The following is a 16,524-nucleotide window of genomic DNA, read 5'->3' as shown; positions in this document are numbered from 1 at the left end:
TGCGATTTAAGAATTAAGAAAGGAGAAAGAGAAAGATGTATGTTTTGAAATAGATTTAGGATTTCTGGATAGTGGATACTGGATATAAACTTTTTCTAAAAATATTAAAATTAATATATTGTATTCAAATCCGAACTTTTGGATATCCGAACTATCCTAAAAATCTCAAAATTGATACTGCATTCGAATTTTCGGATAGCCGAATTTTTGGATAGTTCGGATACGGATTCAATTTTTTTTTTTTGAAAACCCCTCATGGTAATGCACTAGACAGCACTAGACATACACTGTGAAACAAAATGTTATAAATGCATTTGAACTTTCCTTAAAATAAAATACATTTACACCGGTGTTGGTATCTTTGTATTTGACACCAACCCGCTTTTTGACAACTGTTTTTTTGAAAGATAAGAAGGTTAAGACTTGTTATTGTAAGGTTAAAATTTTATGGGGTGTTTGTGATTGATTATTTACACTACTTATGACTTATTAATCTTCAACACGATCTTTTGTAACGGCTCTTTGATCATCTCTTTCGATAATTCTCGAAGTCATACAACTTAACCCGTCGTTATGGTGGCTGCCATGTACTCGACCTCACAAGAAGATATATAGAGCAACATTTGGTTGTTTTTAAATAGCCATGCAACAAGAGAGTACTCGTAATAGAAACCATAAACCGTGGTACTCCATCCATCATCTTCGTCCATGTTGTGACTACTATCACTATATCCGACTAACTTCATAACCCGTGACGTTCATAATTTAACCCGTAACTCGCAGTTCCTTGAACGTACCTCATTATAAGAACGTTTTCACACGGAATCAGTGGAAAATGTTATTCGAGTTTATTGTTTAACTTAATTAAATGAGACAAATGATGTTAAGCGATGCTTAAAGATTGGAATTGTGAAAACACTTTGAAAACTGATTAACTTTTAAGTTGTAAAACAAATTGTAAAAAGGAGTGAATACTCCGGGTTTCAGCTTTTGCAAGTCTTTAAATACAGTTTCGTTCAATGGGACATTCTTAACCGGGACCCTATGTGTAATCTAACTTAAAGTGATAATTGAGGAACCGAACTTAACTGATTCTATTATTTAAATCATCCATCTAATTAGTTATACCCGTTTAACAAATATAAATATCATATTTTTCACTGTCAAATGACAAGTTATGTTTTAAAGAAATCAAAAGATTACAAAACCCATTATCAAGAACCAAACACAAACTGAAACCAAAAAATGTTTTATAAGAATCGTTCACTCGGAGGTGATCACTGAGGGTTTTTGCCTTGCATATTCATTTTGAACACTTTACCAATCGATTTCAATATTGAATCTATGGAAGAAAATTTGATGTAGAAGTTTTGGCATTAGGGTTTTACCCCTTGTAATCTTGTATAGCTAGTCAATTAAGGTGTTTTACCCCTTGTATAGCTAGTCAATAAAGGTACCATAGGGAACCTAAATTGTGATGGCGTAGCGTTACGCCCTTACTTCAAAATCCCACATTTGAATTTTTTTTTCTTATGTTTAAAAAAACAAAACTTGTGTAGCGTTACATCGTAGGGGCGGAGGCTACGCCCTAACCCAATTCTTGGTGGTTTTCATACTTTTTTACTACAGATTAACTTTCCAACACTCCGTGTGCTTCTAACTTCTCAGGTTCGTACTTAGTATTCATCACTAGCGCGTCCATTCGCTCGTTTAAGCTTCTTTCACCTACACACAAAAAACTGAACAAAGTAATTGTGTGCCACGAATAAAAACAATTAATAATCATGATATTAAATGTTATAATTAAACACAGTATTTAACTCACTCATCAATAGCCTAGGATTGGAGTCTCGAGCATGCAGTTGTGACGTTCGTCAACTTTTCGCATTAGTAAACCGATGCATATTGTATTTCGAACAATAAATCGATGGATGCTATGTTATATTGTGTGGTTTAATGTTTATTCATGATAAATCAACTCAGCCATGTGTCACAATCAAGTTTATTATATTCATTATTTTGGGTATTCAACAAGTCTAGGGACTGAAAATGCCAAATTTCAAACTTCCAAACACTGAAACACGGGGCCATGCTTCCCTTTCCACGCCCCCGTGGTCACCTTTCTTGAATAATACAAAATGTGGTCCTGACACCTCAAAACACTAGGTCGTGCTTCTCTTTCCACGCCCATGTGGTAAGTTCTCAAATGTACTTCCTAACAAGCATTAAATGTGCATGCAAACCTCAAATGAAAAGGGCATGTTTTTGCAAAGCACGGGGTTGTGTTTGACGAGTTTTCAACCTATAAATAGAGAACTTATGTTCATTGCAAAATGGATGGAATTTCACACACAAACACACACTTTGCTATTATAATCAAGCTTATTGGAGTTGATTAGAAGGCTTGAAAGGTCTCTACTCAACTAGGAAGAAGAATTATCATCTTTGTGGTTAGATTATCTTAGCTTCACCATATCTACTTCATCTTTCTGTAAGATTCGTAGCTAATTGGTGATTTGTATAATCGATAATCAAATTGATATTTTTGCTATTCATATTAATCAAATAATCAAATTTTATTGAATCTTTAACATGCATACAACAATGTATCGTCTAAAATACTTTAAATTCTTGCAGGCATAGTTTATAGAATTTTCATTATTAACCATAAACAATTGTAGGCATAGTTTTGTTATTCTGGATTGGTTATTTAAAAAGTGGCAACAATTATATATTTATATTGTTATGATTTTTGTTAATATTAATACTTATGTTCATAAAAGAAATCTATAAACATGCTTTTTATAAAGTCTTAGGAATCTCTTAACATTCTATTAATCATCACACACTACAAAAAAAAATGCCATCTAGTGACATACAAAAAGTTCTACTAAAAAGCAAAAAAATGTCACTAAAGACTCCTATAAGAATGTGTGGCACACAAAATAAGTGTCACCCGAAGTGGTGACGCTAAAGCCTTTTAGTGTCACTTTTTTGATATGCCGCACAAAGTTTTTTGGTTTCTAGTGGCACTTATTTTTTTGCCACTATATCAAATAGACTTCCGTGGCATAAGTTTTGTGCCCATAAAAAGTAATCCTAGTTACATATTCATACTATTTTTTAGTGGCACTTTTTTTTCTATATTATACAATATAAAATATAAAATAAAAGTTCAATAAAATTGTAAATGTATATACGTATATTATAACTTCAATAATAGGTTCAATCCAAAACATACTCCAAATGTATCCGAAACATAATTTCATACAATTTTTAAATACTTTGAGGTGTATCATGTATCTGTATTATACAATCATGGTTTTGTTATTCTTTTAATCGTGCAATTCAATCTATGTTATGTCTATTCATGCTATGTGTTATGTTGTGGGTATTCAATCAATCAAGTGTGAATCATTAACCTAACAAGCCATTGGTAATGATGATAGATCTATCTGGGTGATGCCCGTTCGAAGTTGACCAGTTTTGGCATTTGGACGATCGAAACCAACTTTTAGCATAACCTCGAGTGATGGAATCAAGTCAACAAGGTTTGATCACACATCATATGGTTTACTCAATCATACGTTCTTAGATAAACATTTGGCATGTTGAATTGCATTTTCAATCTACTATATATATCAATCTATGGTTGCTCACCAACTATTCATATAGTTAACCGTCTTATTTTATACATGATGCAGGTACACAAGTTTGATGTTTGCTTTGAAGTTCAAAATGTAGTACCGTTATGGACCTAGGCTAATAAAACAATAAGCAGTGTTATCTTTATGCTTTGTTATTACCTTGAAACTACATATAATGCGTGACATGTTTTAATGTGATGAATGAATATTATAACTTTAATCAGTGTCATGTGCTATGAACCACCACCGTTCACGCCCTGACGTATAATCCGTCGTGGATTGGGGTGTGACAACAATGATCATACAAAATCTTAAGTTTTATACCAAGAAAGTACCTATAGATTGTTGCATCCATTGAGTAGTATTCAGATATTAAGAGAGCACTATTTGATGAATAAATAGACCGACTGTAAGCTTACAAAGAATGGATTGAATGCCATAACTAGAAGGAATATGATGAGGGGAGGATGATCAAGGGAGAGGTAATGATCAAGAAAGGAAAAACCAATGGACTAAGGCGGTAAAACTGATGACATGAAGAACCTAATATGGAAAGGCAGCAAGATGATGGAAGCGATGAGCAAGAAAACCTCAGGGGAAGGGTTGTGACTTCCATGGCAGAGGAAGAAGATTTGGACTGGAAGAAGGTATGACATATAGGAAATTGTTAAAGAAACTTGAGGTGCTACGAGTGTAGGAGGATTATGCATTTTTGTACAAATATCCCAACTTAACGCGAAGGAAGGAAAATGCAAGCTTAGTTCAAGAAGATGATGACTCGATGCTACTTTGAAGAAAAAATCTTATTCAAAATAAGGGGGGAGAACGTTGGGTTAATGCTGAATTAAGTTAAAATTGTAGAGTTTGAGTTGGTTAGTTGTTGTTGAGTTTCTCGGTTAGCTTTCTTTTTGTGTTTATCGGTTGGGTTACATTTAGCAATTCTTTCATTATTTGCTAGTTTAAATGAATTTGAGTTAGAATAAGCTTGGACGTGTTTGGTTAGGTTTAGATAAGGTGTTCGGTGAGTCGTGATATTTGTGGCTCAAAATCGAATTGTTTTTATGTGCTTGATCCAAACGGGTTCAAGAAACATTATGCTCTACATGAGTCTTAGAAATTGATACTCTAAGCTAATTATGTGTTAAAATGGATAAATTTAGTAAGTTCTTACAAACTCGAATCCTAATTTCGTAGTATTCATAGATCTAAATGAAGTGTTAATTAACTAGATAAATTTAATAAGTTCTTACAAATTTGAATTATAATTTCTTAGTATTCATATCCAAACGAGACTTGAAAGAGACGAAGTGATGGTGGGTGCGAGTTCATAATAATAATAATAATAATAATAACAATAACAATAATAATAATAGAAGGGTAAAGGTTTTTCCCGACTTCCCCAAACAAGCACTATCTAATTTTGTTTCAGTCACAAAACATGTACAAAATGACAATCCACCAATTGTCAACTAGACAGTAGCTGAATAAATCTGATGGCCGATACATCTTTAATGATAATTAAGCTAGCTAGCTTGGCAAGATACATCTCCAATTATAAAGCTACGATTTTTACAACAAATATGTTGGGTTAGTAGTATCAAAATTATATTCCAAGTTATCTATAAATCACCTTTCTGTGCAAGAGATACCTTACGGTGGACATTAAATTTCGTCCCCCTAAAAGCGAAACAATAATAAGGATGTTCATTTTGGCACGGATTAAGTAAATTAAAGAGACGAAAAAAGCTAAACACGAAGAGGCTGCACTTATAACGAACAAACCACCAAATCTTTCAAGGCTCAAGGTTTTAGGCTGTATTGTAGACAAAGAATCCTCTGGTAACACGGAAAATTCAGTGTCAAACCACTTCTTCTCCAAAAGTTTTAGAGTTCCATCTTCTCTTAATTTAGCGATTTCCCTTGATATATCTTTTACCTTACCAGAGGAGAACCTTTTGAAAATATCTAAATGATAAAGATGTCAGTTATAAGTGTATATGGGAGAAAAAACAACCCAGAAATTATATGATACATACAAATGCAAATCCGGAAGTCACTGGTTCAGAAGAGACCATAGTGTAGTCACCATTTGAGTACTTGCCAAGAAACATCTTGATATATGGAACTTCATCAACAATAGCATCTGCACCACCATGCTTTCCACCTTTTGTTAACGCGTCAGCATACTTCTCATATGAGTAATATGGCCTTTGGTTAGAACCTGTAAAATTCGTATTGTTGACCGTTACTCCTCCAAAGAAAGAGCCACCATGAAACCCTACAATCCCCCCTTTTGAAGCTATTTCAAATTGTTCCACTGTTAACAATGAAGTCAATGTTGCCGTGTAACTTGAAATCAAGATAAGCACCACGATTAACCAAACAAACATCACAAATCTTGACAGGTTGCTCACCAACTTCTCTTCTACAATAGGAACATAACACACAAAAAGAGTGTTGGATCAATTGTTGTTTGGCCCGAGTGTAAAGGCCAGCCCAAGAATTAAAAGGGGTAATTAGGTTTCTTCTTAGCTAAGTTGAGTTAACATTATAAATAGGACAACCAAGTTAGGGATTGTTATGAAGTTGATGCTACCAAGTTAGGGTTCGTCAAGATTCAAACCGAATTAGGGTTTGAAAGTTGTAATAAATTTTTTGAGTAAGATTTTCTGATTAATAAAGAAGAGTTATTTATTTAGTTCGTGTTTGATTATCGATCCAGGACTTGAAAGAGAGATAGGAATGATTGTGTTTCAAGACAATAATATTGTACATATATATAAAAGGGAAAGAAAGACAACGTACTCTGAGCAGAAAATATGGTCAATATGACGAGCCAAAAGATCGTTCCAATTCCTTGAGAAGGCGAGTTTTTAGATTCTTGATCCATAGCTTCTATAGCCCAGATAACTAAGCCATTGAAGATAAGAAAAGCTGTAAATGTTAGCCATAGATTTGCATTCAATGGCTTCAAGAAGATCCACATATCTTTTGTATTGGTTTTTGCTAATGTTCCTAAACCTAGGTCTGTGAAAGTTGTTGTGAAATCAACAAATTCTAATCTTTTAGCCAAGATTGTTGTGTCACCAAGGATCCCATCAATTTCCTGCTTGACATTTATAAAAATTAGTTACATTTATGAGTTACTATATGCACATTAAATATGAATTTGAAAATTCATCCAGCAAGGGACAAGTACCTTATTGAAGACCTTTTCTATAAGTTTGTCGTAGCTTCCATTCATATATGGAACTAACTCATAAGTCACTTCATATGGTAAAGCTTGAAGGCAAGTATTGAAAACATCAACACAGAACCCAGTGGCATTTGTGACTTTACTCTGATTATCATAAACTGCGTGTACGAAGGAGCTAAATGTTAGTCCAGTTCGAACACCAATTCTTAACTTTTTACCAAGACTCGTTGGCTTGGTTGAATCACTTGGAATGGTAGTAGACCCTCCAGGCCAGACAACATCTTCCATACCAGTACCATAGTGTAGAACAGCGTCGTTTAATGGAAGGAGTGTTCTCGTAATTCCTTTGACAGTGTCCAGTATCCCACTTTTCGTTCTCCATGATCGACTGCATTTATAATCTCAAATCCATTAGAGATTACATTTCTTTCAGTGAGCCTAAATTCACCACTTAGACCTTTCAACTTTGTTTTCAAAATCTCATGTAGAAGCAAGGTGCCATTTTGTTGGACCCCAACCTTCTCAATAGACTCCGCAAGTGCCCAAATTGTGTCATATGCCCATATCGCAAGCACATGTAGCTTCCTAGAGAATTTCTTATTCCATGTATTTGTTAAGTAATGCAGTCTCCTTGTTGTTGGAACATAAGATCTAAAACCAAGTACTCCTTGAAACGACTCAATAACTTCAAATTTTGTTGATAGAAAGACATCAGTAGTTTTCTGGCTTAAAATCCATGCATATTCTTTGCTCATCATTCCTAGCCTCTTCACGTTCGGAAATAATCTGGATGCTAGTGAAGGTGACATATCTACAATGATTACCATTGTGTGAATACTCATGACTTTATGCAACACTTTAATGATTTGATCATTTTTGGCTGAGGCTGAAATGGGAATTCTGTGAGTAATTTGAATGTTTTTATCTTGGAACAACTCAAACAGATTTTGTAGTAACTCTGACCCTTGGTCGCTTTCCTCATACATATATATAACGCCCCTCCATTTATAAGATTCAACAAGCGCACATATGCTTTTGGCCAAAGAACCTTCGTCTTCTTTAATATGGAGTAGGTAAGGATATTCCGTTAGGGATTTACCAGCGAATGAAATTATAGGTACCTTGGATGTATCAGCAATGGATCCCAATAGTTCTGATCCGATGTATGTTTGTGGGCCTATGATTGTACTAACCTTAACGAGATTAAGAAGATCAAGTACTGTTCAATCAAGTGAAAAAAAATGCATAGTTTTAGATTAAAAAGTCAACATGTTATTGAGTTATTAAAAAAATAATCTAGTTATTCTACATATTATAAAGCATAGAAAAGCCCATGAAATTTTAACAAACAATCTAGTTTATGTTGTTTCCTATTTCTGATTCATTGTTCCACAAACGTGTTGTTCCGGACACGCAAATCGGCCAACGCCAGACCGTCCCAGGCCTATCACGTGAAAGGTAAATCAGCCTAACTCAATGACAAGGCGTTGGCGCTTAGGATCGTTTCGAACCCACGACCTCTAGGTTATATTGTTCCAAGTCTTACACCCCCTTAACCAACTGAGCTACATGACCTCTAGGTTATTTTTGATTTATGTGTTCCACTTATTGTTACTTGAAGAAGAGTGATCTCTATCCTTAAAGCAATTTCTCCCAAGATACAATGAGGCATTGTGTGTAGATTTGTTAATCAATTTTTGCACAAGACGATAACTCGGACGAACTAGTGAGATGTCAAATCTTGTGAATATTGAAACAAGACTGCTTGCTGCCAAAACCAATATCTTAAACTTTTGAGTTTGTTTGTTTCCGAAATTGTTTGAACCGCACAAGCCATCATGCATGTTCATGTTAGTCAACCCTAACCACAAGTCTACTCATCGTAACTGTTTGAGATTGAACCATTATTTATTTATCATTCTTGAAGCCTGGCTACACAACTCGTTGGTCCTCATAGTGAACCAATATGAGTCGTTGTCTCTTGGTTGTTAAATTAATGTTACTAACATGAATCAAAATAGTAAAGGCGGCTCTCAAGCAGCTCATGATGACGTGTGTGTGCAAAGTGCCGCCATCTAAACCGCCGCGATATTAACCATGTAGTGCCCATTGGTCATGGGCACCTCTAGGGTGTGTCGCACCACCCTTACGGTATACCACTAGCATGGCCGGCCCAAGGGTTGTGCAGCCTGTGCAACCGCACAGGACCCAAAAAGTTTTAGGCCCAAAAGAAAAAAAAATCGGGATATGCAATAAATTTATTAGATACAAACGGAAGTTTTTTCTAATAAATTTATTGTTTACAAATCTTGTAGCTGATATGGTATGTTATGTTGTTTATATTGTGAATTGATAGTCAGAGAATATGAAATTGGGAGAGAATTGTTCTATATTTTCTTATTCATTACAATTACATTGGGAGGAATAAATACAATTTCATATGGTCACAAAATAGGAAACACAATCGGGCATACGTAAAAATTGGCTCTAATTTTGGTGAGCCAATCACCTTATGTTTACAAGGGATATGATGAATATTTTCTGATCCTTAAATATCTCCATAAAATATTTCTTCATTTTCTAACACTCTCCCTCAAGTTGAGTGGTGGGATTTCCAAAGCTCAACTTGTTTAAACAATCATTGAAAGCTCTCCCGTTGACGGCCTTTGTTAGGATGTCTGCTAGTTGATTTTCTGATGGGACAAATGGAAGCTTGATTATGCCTGTCTCGATTTTTTCTTTAATGAAATGTCTATCCACTTCGACATGTTTGGTTCGATCATGTTGAACTGGATTTTCTGAAATTTGGATGGCAGCCTTATTATCACACATAATTTCAATGGTTCTATTTGGAGGAAAGCCTATCTCCATTAGAAGTTTTTGTAACCATAAAACTTCTGCCACACCTCGTGCGATTCCACGAAACTCAGCTTCAGCACTTGAAAGGGCAACCACCTTCTGTTTTTTGCTTCTCCAAGTGACTAGATTTCCACCTACTAAAGTGAAGTATCCTGATGTTGATCTCCTGTTATCTTTATTTCCTGCCCAGTCTGCATCCGTATATCCTTGAATCTCTAAATGCCCATTTGTTCTAAAGAGAATACCATGTTCGGCTGTACCTTTTAGATACCTTATAATCCTCCATACGGCCTCCATGTGACTCACTTGGGGCTGATGCATAAACTGACTAACTACACCCACTGCATAGGCTATATCTGGTCGAGTATGAGAAAGATATATCAGTTTACCCACCATTCGTTGATATCTTTCTCTATCGGCCAATTTTGCTCCTTCCTCCATGTGTAACTGATGATTTACAATCATTGGAGTGTCAGCCGATTTACAATCAATCATCCCAGCTTCAGCCAACAAATCAAGGATATATTTTTTCTGACAAATAAATATTCCTTGCTTGGACCTTAGAACTTCAATTCCAAGAAAATACTTGAGCCTTCCTAAGTCTTTCATTTCAAATTCTGTGAACAGGTTTTTCTTTAGTCTAGACATTTCCTCATGATCATCACCTGTAATTATCATATCATCAACATAAATAATTAAACAAGTCACACGGGTTCCCCTTTTTTTAAGGAACAAAGTGTGATCCGAGTTGCTTTGTTTAAAGCCATATTTCTTCATAGCAATGGTGAATCTCCCAAACCAAGCCCGTGGGGATTGTTTTAGCCCATAGATAGACCGTTTTAATCGGCATACTTCTTCTGTTCCAAACTCTGTCATGAAGCCTGGTGGAGCTTCCATATAGACTTCTTCCTTTAACTCCCCATGTAAGAAGGCATTCTTTACATCAAATTGGTGAAGAGGCCAGCCTTTGTTGGCGGCAACAGAGAGAAGAACCCTAACTGTGTCGAGTTTTGCCACTGGTGAGAATGTTTCTGAGTAGTCAATCCCGTATGTCTGTGTATACCCTTTGGCAACCAGTCGAGCTTTATACCTCTCAATGGTACCATCGGGTTTATGTTTAATAGAAAATACCCAACGACATCCTACTGGTTTCTTTCCTGTTGGAAGCTTGCTTTTCTCCCAAGTGTCATTTTTATGTAGGGCTTTCATCTCTGTCTCCATTGCATCCTTCCATACTTCTGAGGCTAAGGCTTCCTCAATAGTTGTTGGAATTTCTTCTGAATATAATGAGGAATTAAATGCTTTGGCTTCTTTGGACAAGTTTCCTTTGGCAATGTTTGCTACAGGGTATCTGGAGCTTCGAGATACTTTTTCTGGAGAGTACCGTTTTGGAGGAACTCCTCTATTTACCCTCGGGGGTAACACATACTGACCGGTTGGTTCTTGGACTGATTGATCTTCACCATTAGTTGTTTGTTCCCCCTGTTCTATTATTGTTTGCTGAACATCATGATTAGTAGCACATGAAGGATCATCATTTTGTTCAAGTATAGGAGATTCAGGTATAGAAGACTCACTTACCTCGGGTATCAAGTTGGGGGGACCATGTTCAGTGACACTGGCAGCGGGCTGTGTGGAATTTAGTGATGTATTTTGAATACTGTGAGTAGTTTCTTCCGACGAGGGCATCCAAACCAACCAACTTAATGGGTCAACATAGACTTCCTCCCCCTGGCCACTATGTTGGGAGTTGTAGAAAAATTCTGTTTCAAGGAAGTCATAGTCCATTGTAGTATACATGTGCTGTTTTTTCGGATTGTAACAACGATACCCTTTTTGATTAACTCCATACCCTACAAATACACACTTTTCTGCACATGGCTCAAGTTTGTTCCGATTATTTTTTGGAAGATGGACAAATACAGAGCAACCAAACACCTTAGGTTCAAGAGTAAGTGGTGAAGGGGGTTTGGTAAACTCGGTTAGAGTTTCAATTGGGGTTTTGAGTTTAAGAGCTTTGGTTGGGAGACGATTTATGAGATAAGTAGCCGTAGCTAGGGCTTCGGGCCAAAAAGATGTGGGAACATGAGATTCAATAAGTAAGGCACGTGTTATTTCTAATAAAATTCGGTTTTTTCGTTCAGACACACCATTTTGTTCAGGCGTGTAGGGACAAGAAGTCTGATGAATTATTCCCTTTGATTGACAAAATTGTTTCATGGAGTTATTAACAAATTCTCCTCCATTATCTGATCTGAAAATCTGTATAGGGCAATGGAATTGGGTTTCGACCATTTGATGAAACTCGATGAATTTTTCAAAGACCTCAGATTTGTGCTTTAAAAAATACATCCAGGTCATACGAGTGCAGTCATCAACAAATATAACAAAATACCGAAAGTTCTGCCCCCCCACAACCTTTGCTGGTCCCCAAACATCAGAATGGATTAGCGAAAAAGGAACATCAACACGAGTATTATTAGGCTTATAGGAATGTCTGTGGCTCTTGGCTAAAACACAAGTTTCACAAGTTAACGTGTTTTTTGAAGAAAATAACTTTGGAAACAAAAGATGTAAGTAACCAGTGGATGGGTGTCCCAACCACCTATGCCATAACCATGCTTTTCTATCAAGACTTCCATGAGCTAACATCACAGTCCCCTGATGAGTCACTTCATCCACATAGTACAGCCCTTGGCGTTCAGTGCCACGCCCAATGATCACTCCCGTCCTGATATCCTGTAAGATGCAGAAGGTAGGGTGCATTAGAACTGAACAGTTTAATTCTTTCGTGACATGGCTAATGGATAAAAGTTTAAGTGACAGTGTGGGAATATAAAGACAGTTTGACAATTTCAAGGTTGGTGACACTTCAACCGTTCCTCCCCCTTTAACGGTAATCATTTCTCCACTTGCAGTCTGGATATGGTTTTTTGTTGGTTTCGACTTAGCTTTTATATCTGAAATGTCAAATGTCATTGTATCTGTGGCGCCGCAGTCAAGTATCCAAGAATTATTGAGACCGTCACAACCTTTTGCAACATTCACTTTTCTCATTGTTTTCAAATCATTATTCTGTTGCAAAATAGATTTTTGAAAGGTTTTTGGTGATAGTTCATGATTTAGAGTGGAGTTTTCAAGTAACTTTCGAAATTCAATGGAAAAGTATTCAACTTTGAAGATAGACGAGGGACTTGAATGATAATTATTTGAAATACAAGGGGTTCTAATAAAAGGGTTTGAGTTATCAATCTCAAATCCTTTACCTGTGTCGCTATCTTCTTCTTCCACTACCGCTGCAAGACCCCCGAATCCTCCTCCACTGCCCCTTTTTTTTCCGGTGAAGCCGCCGTCGTTGACGGCTGTCTTGTTGTCCACGGTGGCTCCCGTTTTTCCCCCTCTTTGTTATTACCCTTTTTGTGGCCATCAGTCCACCACTCGGGGTACCCAATGATCTTGAAGCATTCTTCCTTAGTGTGCCTGGTCATACCACAATGGGTGCACTTCAGGTGAGTTTTATCTGGTTTAGGTGGCTGTGGCCGGCGAACACCCTTTGCTGCAAGGCCGGTTCCGTTAGGGTTTTCTGGGTCGGTTGCTATGAGCCCAGCCGCCACCCCTGATTGTTCATCTTTTGGGTTTATTCCTAGAATTTTCTGGTGATTTTCTTCCTTCCGGATTATTGCATATGCTTCCTCTGCAGAGGGGAGGGGTTCTGATCGAAGTATTTCCCTTTTTACAGGTTCAAACTTCCAATCCAAAGAACTGAGAAATTGAAATAGCTTTTGTTCAGACCTGATTTTGGTATAGATTTGGATGTCTTCCGGGCACTTCATCGGGTTTGGATCAATTCTTTCAATTTCTCCCCATATCCCTTGTAGAGTAATCCACAGGTTTTCAAGGGAGGCATCATTCTGTTTAATCTCATTAGCCCTCACATGGAGATTAAAAGTTTGTAATTTATCCTTTCCGCTACTATAAGTGACCACCAGGGCTTCCCAAAGTGTTTTCGCAGTGGGAAACTCAGTTAAGTTACTTGCAAGTACCGGCTCAATGTTTTGAATCAGCCATGAGAAAACGACTAGGTCGTCTTGTTCCCATTGCTCATACGTTGCATCAGTCATATTTGGGGGATCGGTGGTTAAATGCTTCAGTAATGCCTTTGATTTTCCACCTATAGCCACCCGAATCATTCGGGTCCACAAGGCATAATTCTGATTATTGAGTTTGAGATTGATCTGCAGGTTGTCGGATAATTTTGGATTTTGGGTTTGGAAGTTTTGAGGATTGAATCCATCCTTGAACAGCTTTGCAAGTTGGATGGCTAATTCTGAACCTGAATTGCCATCTTCGGACATGGCGATTAGGCTTGGAAAATTGGTTGAAGGCTTTGGTATATGATGAGCAATTCGGTCCTAGAAACAGGAACCATGCTCTGATACCATATTGTGAATTGATAGTCAGAGAATATGAAATTGGGAGAGAATTGTTCTATATTTTCTTATTCATTACAATTACATTGGGAGGAATAAATACAATTTCATATGGTCACAAAATAGGAAACACAATCGGGCATACGTAAAAATTGGCTCTAATTTTGGTGAGCCAATCACCTTATGTTTACAAGGGATATGATGAATATTTTCTGATCCTTAAATATCTCCATAAAATATTTCTTCATTTTCTAACAGTTTACAACCTGTGGACTCACTCATTCAGGGTTACTACACTCTTTTTTTCCTTTTTTTTCTAAACTTGAATTTCACTCATTTTCCTTGAACTTGAATGGGCTACAACGTTCTTTTCTTTTCTTTTCATGGCTTGGGTCAATTTCTTTGTTTGTTTAAGATCTTTTATATCATATATATATTTATATATATATATATATATATATATATATATATATATATAATATAGTTTTTTTAAAGTAAAAGGCCATAACAAAATTTATAAAATTCCAATTTCGTGTAATTCAAACAACAATAAGTACTTGTCTTTTTGTTCAACTAGACTAATCCGAGAATTTATTTGGCTTCTCTTTAAAAACAAGTTCAATATACATGAGCCAATTTTTTTCCTTGCACAGGCCCTTGAGGTAACCGTGTCCTCATAGACGGCCATGACCACTAGTGCATTATTGCTTAAGAAAATAAGAAGCTTCCTGATTTTCTAGTTATGAATTTACTCTCCTGTGTGTGACGTAACCGTTTTTCCAATTGTCGTTTTCTTCTTATTTCCTAAGACTGAAAAAGTACTTGACTATCTTTTTGAAAATATTTGCAAACAGTTTGTTCCCCAAATGATTTTAAAACATACAAAATCAAAGAAAGCCTTTGTGTGAGCATGTATGAATTAAGTATATATTTATTAGCATATTGCAATTGCAACTCGTGATCATTGGAGAAGAAGTCAAAGGCAAATAGGTGAGAAGATTGAGATAAAGTTTGGAATCATGGGTTACTAATTGGTGGAGTACGTTCTAGGCTAATCTCGCTAGCATTGAACTTGGCAAAATGCGCATCTCTAAAAATAAGTTCAGAACAAGCGGCCTAAACAAATTGATCAACCATTTTCAATCAATTTTTTAATTTTAATAAAATAAAAGTGTAGGGAATCGTTTAAACTAAAAAATAGATTAGGTTTATCTAGTTGACTTCATTTGTTTATTTAACTAAGCTAGACTTAAAGTAGGATTATGATTGTGTTTAGTTTAATAGATCTTGTAAAGCCTTTCCGGTCTAGGGACGGGGTTTTGTCTCCAAACTTCCAGTTTTAGTAGTTTGATCAATACGGCCACAATATTGTAAATACGAGATGTCTGATGTATATGTGTTGGATGCTATATATTTTTCCGAGTTCATCAAAGTTTAAAACCATATTGAAATCAAATAATAGCTAGAGGGGAAGATTTACCGGCCGACAAAGCTTGTAATCTGTCTCCCTTTGAGTCCTTTGTATGGACAGCAATCCTTGTTTTGTAACTATGATTACGAGCATAAAAGTCTGATATTGCCATCATAATGCTACTATGAATGGATTTACCGAGCCATGACTCCATGTCAAGAACGATCCCTACGTCTACGTCTACAAAGTCTGCGCATAATCTGTGGTTTAAAGTACAAAAGAATAAGATTAATATACAAAGGTTGGTGTTCATGGCGGGCATGGGTTGTTAATATCAACTGATGAGGCCAGTATTAAGCCACATTTAAATTTAGATGCTGGTTGGATTATGGATATAATAGAAGATAATATTTATAGACAGTGACTAATTTGAATATTCAGGTTTTAATATAGCCCAACTTATTTGACTCAATTCAAATTTAGCTAACTTTATTTCATATCAGTACTTACGCCTTACTAAAGGTGAATTATCAGCCAAATTGGCTTAAGTTTTGAGGCTATATTACCTACACATGTGTATAAACACATATGCAAACTATATTACCAGCACATGTGTGGTTGCAATAATTTTATATTCTGTGATGAACATCGCCTTATGGGCTGAAAAGAAAAAAAAATCATTATAAATCTACATGTATAAGTGAGTTGAGCCGAGTAGAAACTCTACTAATAGTTAAGCTTGAGATTCCGCTTTTCCGATAAAGAAAAAAAAAGTTAGTTTGAGCTTCACTAAAACTTAAAGGTAGAAAACTCTGTTCGAGCTTCATTGGCATCGATCTCCTTCAAAGCACTTTGAGCTCCTTGCAATATTCATGCTTAATTTGCTCCAACTGGTCTTGATTACTGTGTATATTAAAAGTTTTAATTGTATAATGTTCTTTTTTAAATTAATGGACTCTATACATTTGACCGTGACTGGAC

The 16,524-nt window shown here is 36.1% G+C and overlaps 1 pseudogene; it reads right to left on the bottom strand.

Moving 5' to 3' along the window:
- Positions 1-5,262: 5,262 nt before the first annotated feature.
- LOC143576150 (glutamate receptor 1.4-like) lies at positions 5,263-15,865 on the bottom strand (annotated as a pseudogene).
- Positions 15,866-16,524: the final 659 nt, after the last annotated feature.

This window comes from Bidens hawaiensis, unplaced genomic scaffold (genome assembly GCF_021521415.1).
Source record: "Bidens hawaiensis isolate Kalapana, Puna unplaced genomic scaffold, B.hawaiensis_p1.1 tig00028004_1, whole genome shotgun sequence".
NCBI classification, from domain to species: domain Eukaryota; kingdom Viridiplantae; phylum Streptophyta; class Magnoliopsida; order Asterales; family Asteraceae; genus Bidens; species Bidens hawaiensis.
This window is presented reverse-complemented; position numbering and strand designations above follow the sequence as displayed.